The sequence below is a fragment of the Limulus polyphemus genome, unplaced genomic scaffold, assembly GCF_000517525.1.
Source record: "Limulus polyphemus unplaced genomic scaffold, Limulus_polyphemus-2.1.2 Scaffold2320, whole genome shotgun sequence".
NCBI classification, from domain to species: domain Eukaryota; kingdom Metazoa; phylum Arthropoda; class Merostomata; order Xiphosura; family Limulidae; genus Limulus; species Limulus polyphemus.
The window spans coordinates 6002-18141 of record NW_013667930.1 but is presented as its reverse complement, the minus strand read 5'-3'; the positions used below and the strand labels follow the sequence as shown (position 1 = coordinate 18141).

General features: G+C 31.9%; 1 pseudogene; it reads left to right on the top strand.

Annotated features, from left to right (window-relative positions):
• LOC106466610 overlaps positions 1–12140 on the top strand; it is a 79488-nt pseudogene that overhangs the window by 64137 nt on the left and 3211 nt on the right.

Genomic DNA, 12140 nt, shown 5'->3' with positions numbered 1-12140 from the left:
CCATCCTATAATCATCAGACACTAACATTCTCATATTATCCTTTAAAAGCCCTACTCCCATTCTAACATTTTCATATTATCCTTTAAAAGCCCTACTCCCATTCTAACATTTTCATATTATCCTTTAAAAGCCCTACTCCCATTCTAACATTTTCATATTATCCTTTAAAAGCCCTACTCCCATTCTAACATTTTCCTCACCTTTAACGTATTTTATAGAAATCCTTATTATTACTTTTTTTCATCTTTGGCCAACATTTATCATAAAGATGGTCACTATCGCTGTAGTTTTGTAGGATAAAGATTTATGATCCCCTTCTTCGAACGACCAGTTGGAAACGAGATTACATTGACAAAACATATTAATAACTTATTAAGTTTGCACGAAAATAAAAAAACATTTTTCTGTCGAATTACGATTTTCTCCTAAAATGGATTATCTCTAACCATTCAGAAACTTGTCACAAAATATTTCATTTTACTACTAGACTAGAAATCTTTCCGTTTCGGTCTTTACGTAGTCATTTTTAGCACTTACTAAGTCCCCTCAGGGCATGTCGTGACATTTAGCAGGCATTGTATTATACGATTACAATAGAGGTTTATCATGTAATCTCAAATGTTTATTAATATATATACACGTATACAGATGGTTTAAAATAATGGCTAATAAATTACGATTAAAAAGTCCTTCTAATTTGAGTTTACTAATAAAAAAAGGTTACTTGTAGAGTTCCACAATGGTCAGTGTTAGGCCCTTGATTATTTAGTGTATATCGTGTTTACAATATATATTTTTTACTGATTATATAAAATGTGGTTTTTATTCAACGATAATTTTGTTAAGTTGCCTGAAATGAATTAAATAAATTGAATTATTGGTTAAATTCAAATTAACGTCACACACACACAGAGGTAAAACTAAAGCTGCGATAATTAGGCCACGACAAAAGCATTTAATAGCAGATTGCAAATTGGAGTTTAATGATATATATTTTGAATAAATTATGGAAACTGAATTTTTAGGAATTAATATTAATGAAACCTGAAATCTTCATGTCCTAATGATAAAACAATGTTTGCATGCTATTGAAGCAGGCGTATATATTCTTCCAAGAAAGACTATTTATACGTGTCTCCCGGTTGGACAGCGGTAAGTCTTCGGACTTACAATGCTAAAATCAGGGGTTCGATTCCACTTGGTAAACACAGCAGATAGCCCGATGTGGCTTTGCTTTAACAACACACACACATTTACTTGCGCGTTTTCGGCCCTCTTATCAGAGCCTTCATGTGGCAACAATGTACAATGTTGCCCGATGAAGGTTCCGGTAAGATAACAGATTGTTCATTGATTTTATCTTATTATAATTATTGTGTTTTGGTGTGAGTTAGTGCTAAATGAGCTATGTTGAACCCCTTGTAAATAAATAATAAGAATGTTGTATAACTGTAATATTAAGGAAAACCTTTAGTTATTTATAGCATGTGTGAATCAATTTCATCAACTGAAATATTTAATATTGAGGTAATCTAGATCTAATGGGTTATTATTGTCAGACGAAATTTCAGCTTATCCCCTTCTAAATAATCAAGTTCATAATTATAGTCTACGTTCGACAGAACAACATTATATACCGTATGTAAGATCAGACATGATAATTAATAACGTGAGATGTTCAAGTCCAAATTTTGGAGACTCTTATGTAGCGACATTAAATATTAAACGACAATATATATGTTTAAAACTTTAATTAAAAACTATATCTCAGAAATTAATTAATCTAATTTTGTAAGGATAGTTTTAGGTATATTATAAACAGGATCGGTCGATAACTTTAATTGTTAGTTTGTGTGTGTCCAAGTGTGTATCTATATAGATATTAAACTGTACTAACGTATATTTATGTTTTTGCGATATAAATGTGTTCCTTGACTTATAAACAAACAAATATTTAAATCTATACTATAATTTGAGAGAAGTCTGTTTTTGTGTTTTTTTGGCCTCAAATTCCTCCTAGACTTTTGCATTTCTACCTGACAAATATGGTTTAATCAACCAGGAATGATTTGGATATCTGAAAAAGAAGTAATTTTTCTTTTAAAATGGACACATTTCATAGCTTCAGTGATAGCTAAACACAGATCAGTCAGTGGGGGTGGCGCTAGTGTTACGTCTCTGGTCGTTTGTTAATTTCCCGTATAATTTCTTTCGGGTGAAACTTTAGCGACACAAGTCCTTTCTTAGATAAAACTAGATTATTCTTTCTCAATACAACTTTGCAATACACTTAATTTCCACAGTCACTTTAACCTAAACACACGCTATAACTCACAACGATTCACGAACTTGACTTATGGTCACTTGACTCAATTGTATGTTTCCATCTCTGCTTGTCTGTAATTATCTATGCCGTCACTTCTTGCCGGTCTTATATATACAAAATAGAGAGCATCTGGCAAACACTCGAGCCTTCAGGAACCTTCTAGATACTCATTACGTGTTACCAGAGTCACGTGACTTTCGCTGTCGTAACAATAGGGATTTTTTTCACACATCGTTTATACATACATTCAAGATAGACACACTTACATTAATTAAGTGAGGTGTTTTCGAGTCATGTTATTTGTTGCTCTTTGCTAAACACAAACAAACTAGAACAGAAATGAAATTTTATTTAAATAATGAAGCCCAGTAAATATTTTTATTCTTATCTACTTTCAATCTTTATATTGTCACTGGCATATTTCAGAAAATAAAAACAACTTTCATAAACCTCTCATCTTGTATGGCATGAGATCATCTGCTCGTATCTTAAGTTTTACTCATCGATACTCAAAGAGGATTTAACGTATCGCAGTGGGATTTATTAATTTTGAAGTGTCTTGTTTTAGAAACACATAGTTTATAAGATATTTATATTTACAGTTATAACGTTTTTGGTAATAAGAATAGAAAACGTTCCAGGTTTTTATTTCATATCTCCATCTTTAGACTAACGCCGATTCAATGAGTATTTTGTCTGCTACCTTAATTGTTCATTTATTAATGAAACACTGCATTTTGCTTTCGTAGGTTGTTGCTATGTATTACGGTTCTAGCAAGAAATTTGTAGATATCAACGGAAAAAAAATTCATTGGTCGGGTGGCCGCCAGGGACCGCCACCAGACACACCTTCCTGTGGTTTTGACGGATCACTTTGTCCAGGTAGGTTTATAAAGTAACCCTTTGGGATTTTTTTATCGTCCTTTTTTTTAGAGAAATTGTTAAGACTTTTTTATCTCGCGTTATTTTTTAAATAAATGTCAAGACTTTTTTCCCCATAAAGTTTGATATGAATAAGTTTATTTTATAATACTAAACGTAATATTTATTGATCTGTTGATATCTATATTTTAAATAAAGTGAAAGAAATTCGCCATTTGCACAGTTGTGTTACTAGTATCTCTTAGAAAACTATTTGAAACTTACTGTAACAACCAAAGAAATGAAAATGGTATCATTTTAGACGATGAAACTCGGTTAAGGTATTCGCATCCATCACGATTTCATTTTCTTTTTTTTTTTACTTCTTCAGAAAAGAAAGATATATATACATTATACTGAGGAAGAAAACACATTTTATTACTAATTCTAAAAGAGAGTTAAGACAGAAAGCGTGTTATGTTTCTTCGTGTTTCTTTTCTTCTGCGTATACTAATGCATTTTTACTGTTTTTATTCTATATTTCAGAAACTCCTCATTTCGCCATTTTCACTGCAGTGCTAGCTGGTCTTTTAATTTTACTTTTAATCATTTCTTTCTTTATCTACAGGTAAGATTATCAATCACTTTCCATACACGAACAATAAAGATTTCGTTGTATATGATAGTTAATAAGTATCATGTTGGTTTTTAAATATATATATATAATTAATTGCAATATTACGTAAAACATGAAAAAATAGGAACAACGCAGCTACATAACAGACATGTATCACCTGATCATACACCATGATATGCCCTGGTTTTTGAAGTACTGGCGAAGTAAGACACAAATTGCGTTGGGAGTACACCGTCTGTCCAGTTTAACCTCAGTTTCGCAGGTTATATAACTATAGCTAATTATAATGCGGTTATTATACTTGTGCTAACTGGCTTATACTGTGGTAATTATATATATATAACGATGTGATGTTGTAAATGGGTTGTTTTTGCCATTAGAAGTGGCGGTAAGGAGGGCTTACTGGGCTTAAGCTAACTAAAATGTGCCTTAGCCTCCCCTGTAGTCTTCCGCACCCAAAGAAAAGTATTTGCTCACAAAATGTAGAGTTCATCCCCCCCCCCCATCAATTTTTTTCAGCCAATCTGAGCCTCCATCATTGAAAACAGGCTGGCGCCGTTCCTGTTATACGTACATGAGATACAATAAGATCCATTGTTATTTGTTACATATCAAAATGTATTTAGCTATGCTTCAAAATGGTGTTATGAAATTCGCTACAGATTGCTTTATTCATACATAAAGATAAAGTTAGTTGTAGTTAAAGTTAAGTTAATGTTAAGTGTATTAGTTGTAATTATTTAAGTAATTTCCTTAAAGCGATGTTTTATTCCCCTTACGACAGACTTTTTAAGTTGGCTCATTTCAAGAAAGAGAAATAAGTTAATTTTGACTTTGTATCGTAAATGAATTTCATTTTCGTTTCTCTTAGAACTTAAAACTGGTGTAGCAATTTTTGGTAATCAGATTTCAGACTTTATACTTTCAAACTCGGTTTTAATAAGATTTCTTGTTTTTCGTTGTTACTAAGGAAAAAGCTACTAAATTAACTATTTATTCTGTGACTACTGAGCGTATCGAAACCCGATTTATAATGTTATAAGCCCTCGTACTTAACGCTGAGCCACCGGGAGGCTTTATTGTTTGTTTGTTTGTTTGTAATCAAACACAAAGCTACACAATGGGCTATCTGTGCTCTGCCCACCACGGGTATCGAAACCCGGATTCTAGCGTTGTAAGTCCGCAGACATACCGCTGTGGTACTGGGGAGCCCGGGAGACTTTAATCGGTAACAACTGTTTAGTAAATATGAATTACCGGCACTTATGTAATATTTAAAATTATAATAAATAATTAAAAACAACGTTCACTATTTACACAATTAAAACTTTATTGAAGTTTAACGGATTCCACTTTAAAACAACATACTTAACAAGTACTAGTTTCGACGTGACCTACGTCATCTTCAGGAGTTGCTTGCAAGACATATTTTATACTTTTACACCTTGTCGCATTGTTTCACTATTATTTACATATTTCCTTGGTCTACTTTTTTATATAATATATCTCGCCATATATGAACATATTGACTTGCTTGTCCTTCGTCTCTATTAATTACTTCTTTATGTTTTTTTCATATTTCATTATTTCTAATGTTTCTCTAATATTTAATGCTATAATACAACGAGGTTGAGCCAGAATTAAAGTTTATTCCCATAATATTGTATATTGACTAATTTTCACATGTTCGGCTACAGCTGAGGTTTCTATTTTATTATTTCTTATATAACCTTTATATTCTTGCAATCTGTATTTTAAATTTCTTTTAGTTTGACCAATATAAACACTACCACATTCACATTCTATCTTGTAAATACCCGTTTTATCTCTTAATTATATTTTATCTTTACTATTCCCTATCATGTCTTTTATCTTATTTGTTGGTTTGAAGATAGGATAAAAATTCTGATGCTTTTTTAAAATACTTTATGTAACTGACTTGTTAAACTTGGAACATAAGGTAAACTTAATAGTTCTTTTTCGTTTTTTCATAAATAGATCTTAATGTAGTATTTTTTAACTGTATTTGAATGGAAGCCGTACGGCTTCAATAAAGTTTTAATTGTGTAAATAGTAAACGTTGTTTTTAATTATCTATTATAACTGTTTAGTAATCAGGCTTCAATTTATATTTTTTCATACTTTGTTTTAATTAGACACTACAAGTTTGAAGCTGAGATTTCTTCGATAAGTTGATAATTAAATACTGAAGTAACAATTGTTTAGTAATCAGGCTTCAATGTTTTCATACTTGGTTTTAATTAGACACTACAAGTTTGAAGCTGAGATTTCTTCGATAAGTTGATAATTAAATACTGAAGTAACAATTGTTTAGTAATCAGGCTTCAATGTTTTCATACTTTGTTTTAATTAGACACTACAAGTTTGAAGCTGAGATTTCGTCGATGAGCTGGCGGATTAAATATGAAGAAGTCGACATGAATTCGCCTTTCAAACGCCATTTTGGTTCCAAACTAAGTTTCACGAAATTCAGCGGATCTGTAAGTAAATACTGAAAACAAAACTGTCCATTTGTTCTCCATGAGTCTCCTTTAGTAGTGATTTTACATTAATTTACCCAGACAATAGTGGTGATTTGACATTAATTTACCCAGACAATTGGGGTGATTTTACATTAATTTACCCAGGCAATAGTGGTGATTTTACATTAATTTACCCAGACAATAGTGGTGATTTTATATTAATTTACCCAGACAATAGTGGTGATTTTACATTAATTTACCCAGGCAATAGTGGTAATTTTACATTAATTTACCCAGGCAATAGTGGTGATTTTACATTAATTTACCCAGGCAACAGTGGTGATTTTATATTAATTTACTCAGACAATTTCAAATGGAAAGGAAGTACCACTTGCGAAGCAGATATGGATCTGTCAAGTAATTTTTATTAATAATATTATTATTATTTTCCCAAAATTAATTAGTAAAGCGTTTTGCTTATCAGAATAAACATGTAAAGCTTTGGTTGATGGAGTTTTCTAAAAACCTATTGATGTTGCTCCTATCTATTCTTTCAATGTAAGGGAGAGCCAAGTTTACCCAGGTTGTGTCTTGTTTAACCTAATCATTTTAACAATTACATCTTTATATATTTCTAATGCTGCACTTTTACAGAGATTGGCATTTTATCGAACTTGGTTCTTTTTATTTTGTACGTTTTATATATTTATACGTCTGGTTCCGTTATTCTAACTTGCCTGTTTGACACACATAGAGGGCGTTGGTCAGATATGTTTATTGTTGAAAAGTTTCTTTTTATTTATACTTTTTCATGGACTTTCAGGACTCATTGTCTCGTGGAACTTTGACATTAGGTGATCAAAATAGGCAAATTTTCACTAAAACTGCCTATTACAAGGTAAGTTTGTTTTTGTTTGTTTGTTTCGAATATTTGAGGAGTGGCTGTCAATCTTTCAGGCTCGCCTTCCACTTTTAGTTAAAACTTTTGTTTTTGAAATACAAACCCTAGGCCTAATTAAAAAAAGAAGCGAAAACGTAATAGTAAAAGTTAATATTTTTAATACTTGTTCATAAACGGGAAGGATGCGATTGTTTTTTTTTGGTTTGTTTTTTGGTAAAATTGAAGAATATATGGTTTGATTTTTATCAGTTTGAAGGGAACATAATATTGGCGAGTCTAGAAGTGAGAATGGTAATGTGAATATGTGCACGGGAAATTCAAATTGGTTCTATTACAAATTTCATTATTTTTACATTCATTTTTTCGCGCACCACCAACATTAACCCCATGTACAACCGGTGGTACGCGTACCACAGTTTGAGAATCACTGTGTACTGGAGTGAAATTAGCTAGTCAACAGCATCTATAGTGAGCCACAATAATCTAATAATTGGAATTGGGCGTCACTCTTATAACGCATCACGGCCATTAGGTGTGGAACATAATGTTGCCAAATCCCATTATTCGGTTATTCAAGAGTACCTAAAGAAATTAGGTAATTTTGCCAAATCCAATTATTCGGTTAGACAAGAGTACCAAAAGAAATTACATAAATTTGCCAAATCCAATTATTCGGTCAGATAAGAGTACCAAAAATATTACATCATTTTGCCAAATCCCATTATTCGGTTAGACAAGAGTACCAAAAATATTACATCATTTTGCCAAATCACATTATTCGGTTAGACAAGAGTACCAAAAGAAATTACATCATTTTGCCAAATCACATTATTCGGTTAGACAAGAGTACCAAAAGAGATTAGATAATTTTGCCAAATCCCAATGATACAGATCAGCGTAAAAAAATTAATTATCAATCAGGCAAATTAATAGGTTTTCGATTCAGTTTAATTACTGTTATACTATTCATTCTGACTTACTGTTTCCAATATTGTGGTATATATATATCAACAAAAACATAGATGTTTATTATGGGATTCTAACCTAAAAAAAAAAAATTCAATTTCTTGCTCTTATCATACAAGATGACAAGAAGTGGAAACGGAAATTTTCTGTCTTTTTTTTTAGGTTAGAATCTCATAATACACATCTCGGTTTTTGTTTTTCATATGTATCGCAAAGCTATCACAACCCTTGAAATCGTTGGATATTTCTTTGGATTTTAATAAGTATCGTGTCCTAATGTTTTAAAATGTTTATTTATATTTTTTAGTCAACCTTGGTTGCAATTAAACCAGTGAACAAAGCCAAGATTGAAATTAACAGACCTTTTCTGTTGGAAATCAAAAATGTAAGTTTTATTTCAAGTGTTTTCTTTTTAGTTTTAAAAAAAAAAAACGCCTTTCCTTACTGAGCGCCATCTGTTGATTACATTTGAACATAATGTTGACGCTTATCGAAATTAATCTTTTATCAACCAAAGTTTTACTTACAAACAATAAATAACAGATTTTATTTATCTTTCGTAAGGTAAATTTTAACTCTGAAAGTATAATGTCATGAAAATCAACATGTAGTAAACGCCATGTCAGAATCATTAACTTCCAGTCAAACCAAACTACGTCCCCTAGTGAGTCAACGGCAAGTTTACGGACTTAAATCGCTAAAGTTCGGGGCTCGATTCTCTGCGGTGAACAGAGCGCAGATAGTCCCTTGAGCAAATTTGTGCAAAAATAACAACAACAAGCTAAGTACATGGAATATAAATAAACATCAACCCTTAAGATAATATAAGTTATTTAGTATACCGTTCTAACCTCACAGATTCGGGATCAGCGGCCCTGAAAACGTACTCCTAGACTCCATCCTGGCGTGTCTTAGCCCCTGCTGCCAAGTTTGTTCCTGCTAACCCTAAAAAGTGTGTGAAGAATTGGCGGGCAAAATATTCACACAAATGCAGGATTTTGGTCAATAGTTCAACTAATCAAATTAAACAAACCCCACAGAAGTAGAAACGTTGGCAACTAAACCTTGACACCAATTTCTGTCAACTGTTAAGTTGAGTAATCAAAGGTTTTGAATCATGAACTGAGTAGCCATCGTAATCACCAGATTCTGATCAAAGGAAACTAACAATTAAGATCGGAACTAACAATAATAACTTAATAAGTAATGTAGCTAATTTAGTATATTATCTAATGTCACACAAGAAAACTAAAACTTATAAGGATTATAATACAGTAACCCATCAGTCGGGTTCACTTACTATTATCGATATTTTGTTAATTACTAAATATTTAATTTCGAGTTGAATGTTTTCCCGCTTTCTTTTCTGCAGACGAATAAAGCTAATCTATTAGTTCAACATAAAGATGGCGCTGGCTCCTTTAATTTTTTGAGTTCCTAAATTTTGGTAATAAATCTAATATTGGCTAGGAACCGTTACTGATGTGATTTTTAAAAAAGTCAAGTTTTCTACTTATGTTTGAGTTATCGAGTACAAGTATGTCCACGTTTCATATACATTTGGATAAATCTTCTGATTGATTAGTTGCCCCCTAGTGGTTCAGCGATATCTTTGTTTTCATATTTGCTTTTAAATAGAAGGCAAAGAAAGTGATTGATTGGTCATTTGGAAATGTCTTTATTTAGTTTTAAGAAATGCCTTTTCTTGCTCCTATAAATGTCTCTATTTGTTTATGAAAATGTTATTATTTGTTTTTTGAAATGTATATTTTGCTTTAGGAAACTTTATTTAGTTGTTACTAAAACTATCGTTATTATTATTATTTTGAAACTGTCTTTATTTTGTTTTTCGAAATTTCGTTATTTTATTAGGACATTTCGGGTACCGTAATTGACTTGGTTCATAAATCTGACACTGTAAAACCAATTAAACTTTTGTTTTGAATTTGCACAAAAACACAATCCTATATCTTGTTGTTGTTTTTTTCTTAGTAAAATATTGCACTGGTATTTTCTCATTCACATTATTACTTTGATACGAATGACCGCTAGAGGGTTTATGCATTATTGAAATGTATCAACGTTATATACCTGTGATTGTTATCTAACTTAAGGACACGAACCTTTGAAACGAACTGGTTTTACAGTAGCTTTTTCGTGTGTAGGTGTTGTTTTTGTTTGTTTTTTTTTCAAATAACTTCTTATATAACAAAGTAAAAGAACGAATAAAAATTTATAATCTACCAGTGCTTAGGTTTAATATTGTATCCATGAGTTTGATTTATTTATGAAACAAAATCAATAATTCGTTTAAAGTTTCTAACTGTTGCCCAAAGACAGCATTAGAATATGATTGTTGTATTTGCTATTTCTCTATGTTATTTTCAGATTAAAAGCCTACAGCATGATCATATTGCAAGATTCATCGGCGCATGCGTGGATTCTACCTGGCCATTTTTGATTACCGAGTATTGCCCGAAAGGAAGTTTACAGGTATATATAGGAAACGTTTTGGTTAACAAGAAAAAACAGCTTAGTTTCTTTTTAGTTGAACCTTTATCGAACACAACATACAATAATAAATACTTCAACATATCCATCCACTTTCATTTCAAATCTGTTTTGCTATTGCTATAACGGATATGACGTGGATGTTAGCCAGCAAATTAAACATTGAGCTCAGAGCTATAAAGTGAAGAGTTCTTTATACGGATTCTGACTACATGTTGTAAAATGTCACATTTATTCACATTAGTTCTTGTTTATAGTCGAATTTTAAATTTTCCCTATGTTTTATTCTTAAATTATGTGTTTAATGTATGTCCCTCCAAGAGGTAAGCGGTAAGCTAACGGACTTACAACCCAAAAATCCAGGATTTGATTCCCTTTGCTGGAGGAGCGCAGATGACCCATTGTGTGACTTTGTGATAAAACTAAAAACCGATTCGATTGACGGTTCCCTGTATTTATATTTCATCACTAGTATTTTTTTGAAAAAGCACTGATGGTTTTTACTATAATTTTGTATATGTACTGATGAAGAAAGTACTTAACAATCATTTTTGTATCATTATTATTGACTGAACAAGTTTGTTGTTGGTGTTTTGTTCGTATAATAACCAATAGATGGCATAAGATGCTTCATTCTCAGATATTGTTTGGTGGCTTATTAATGCCTGATAATAATCGTTTTAAAATCCATTTACTTATAATTATAATAACTCAGTCACTATTATTTATTTCTTTTATTATTTTCAGAAGATTAAGTGATAATTTCTTTGGTCATATACAAATAATCTGCTAATTAGATTTCATGTTCATTTATATAACCAGTAAAACCATAAATATTACCCACCCAGCAAATTAACTTAAATGACGGTAATTTTAATTCATGTTTTTGTGGTTTCTCAATAAACAGTGATTAACTCTTTTTAAGCTGTGTTATTCACCTTAGATAAAATTTAATTTTTTTAAAGGTTAAAATGATTTTATACTTCCCCGTGGGTGAGAAATGTTCTGAATCTCATTATGCCTGCGGCAAGGCATGGCCAAGTGGTTAGGGCGCTCGACTCGCAAACTGCGGGTCGCGGGTTCGAATCCCCGTCACACCGAACACGCTCGCCCTTTCAGCCGTGGGGACGTTATAAAGTTACGGTCAATCCCACTATTCGTTGGTAAAAGACTAACCTAAGAGTTGGCGGTGGGTGGTGATAACTAGCTGCCTTCCCTCTAGTCTTACACTGCTAAATTAGGGACGGCTAGCGCAGACAGCCCTCGTGTAGCTTTTCGCAAAATTCAAAAACAAAACCATAGACTCGCCAGTATTTTCTTCCCTGAAAACTGAGAAAAATGTTACCACATATTCTTCAATCGTGCCAGAAAAAACTTTCGCATCCTTCACATTAATGGATAAGTGTTAAAAATATGAATTTTCGTTACTAGGTTTTATCTTTTTTTTAAAAAAA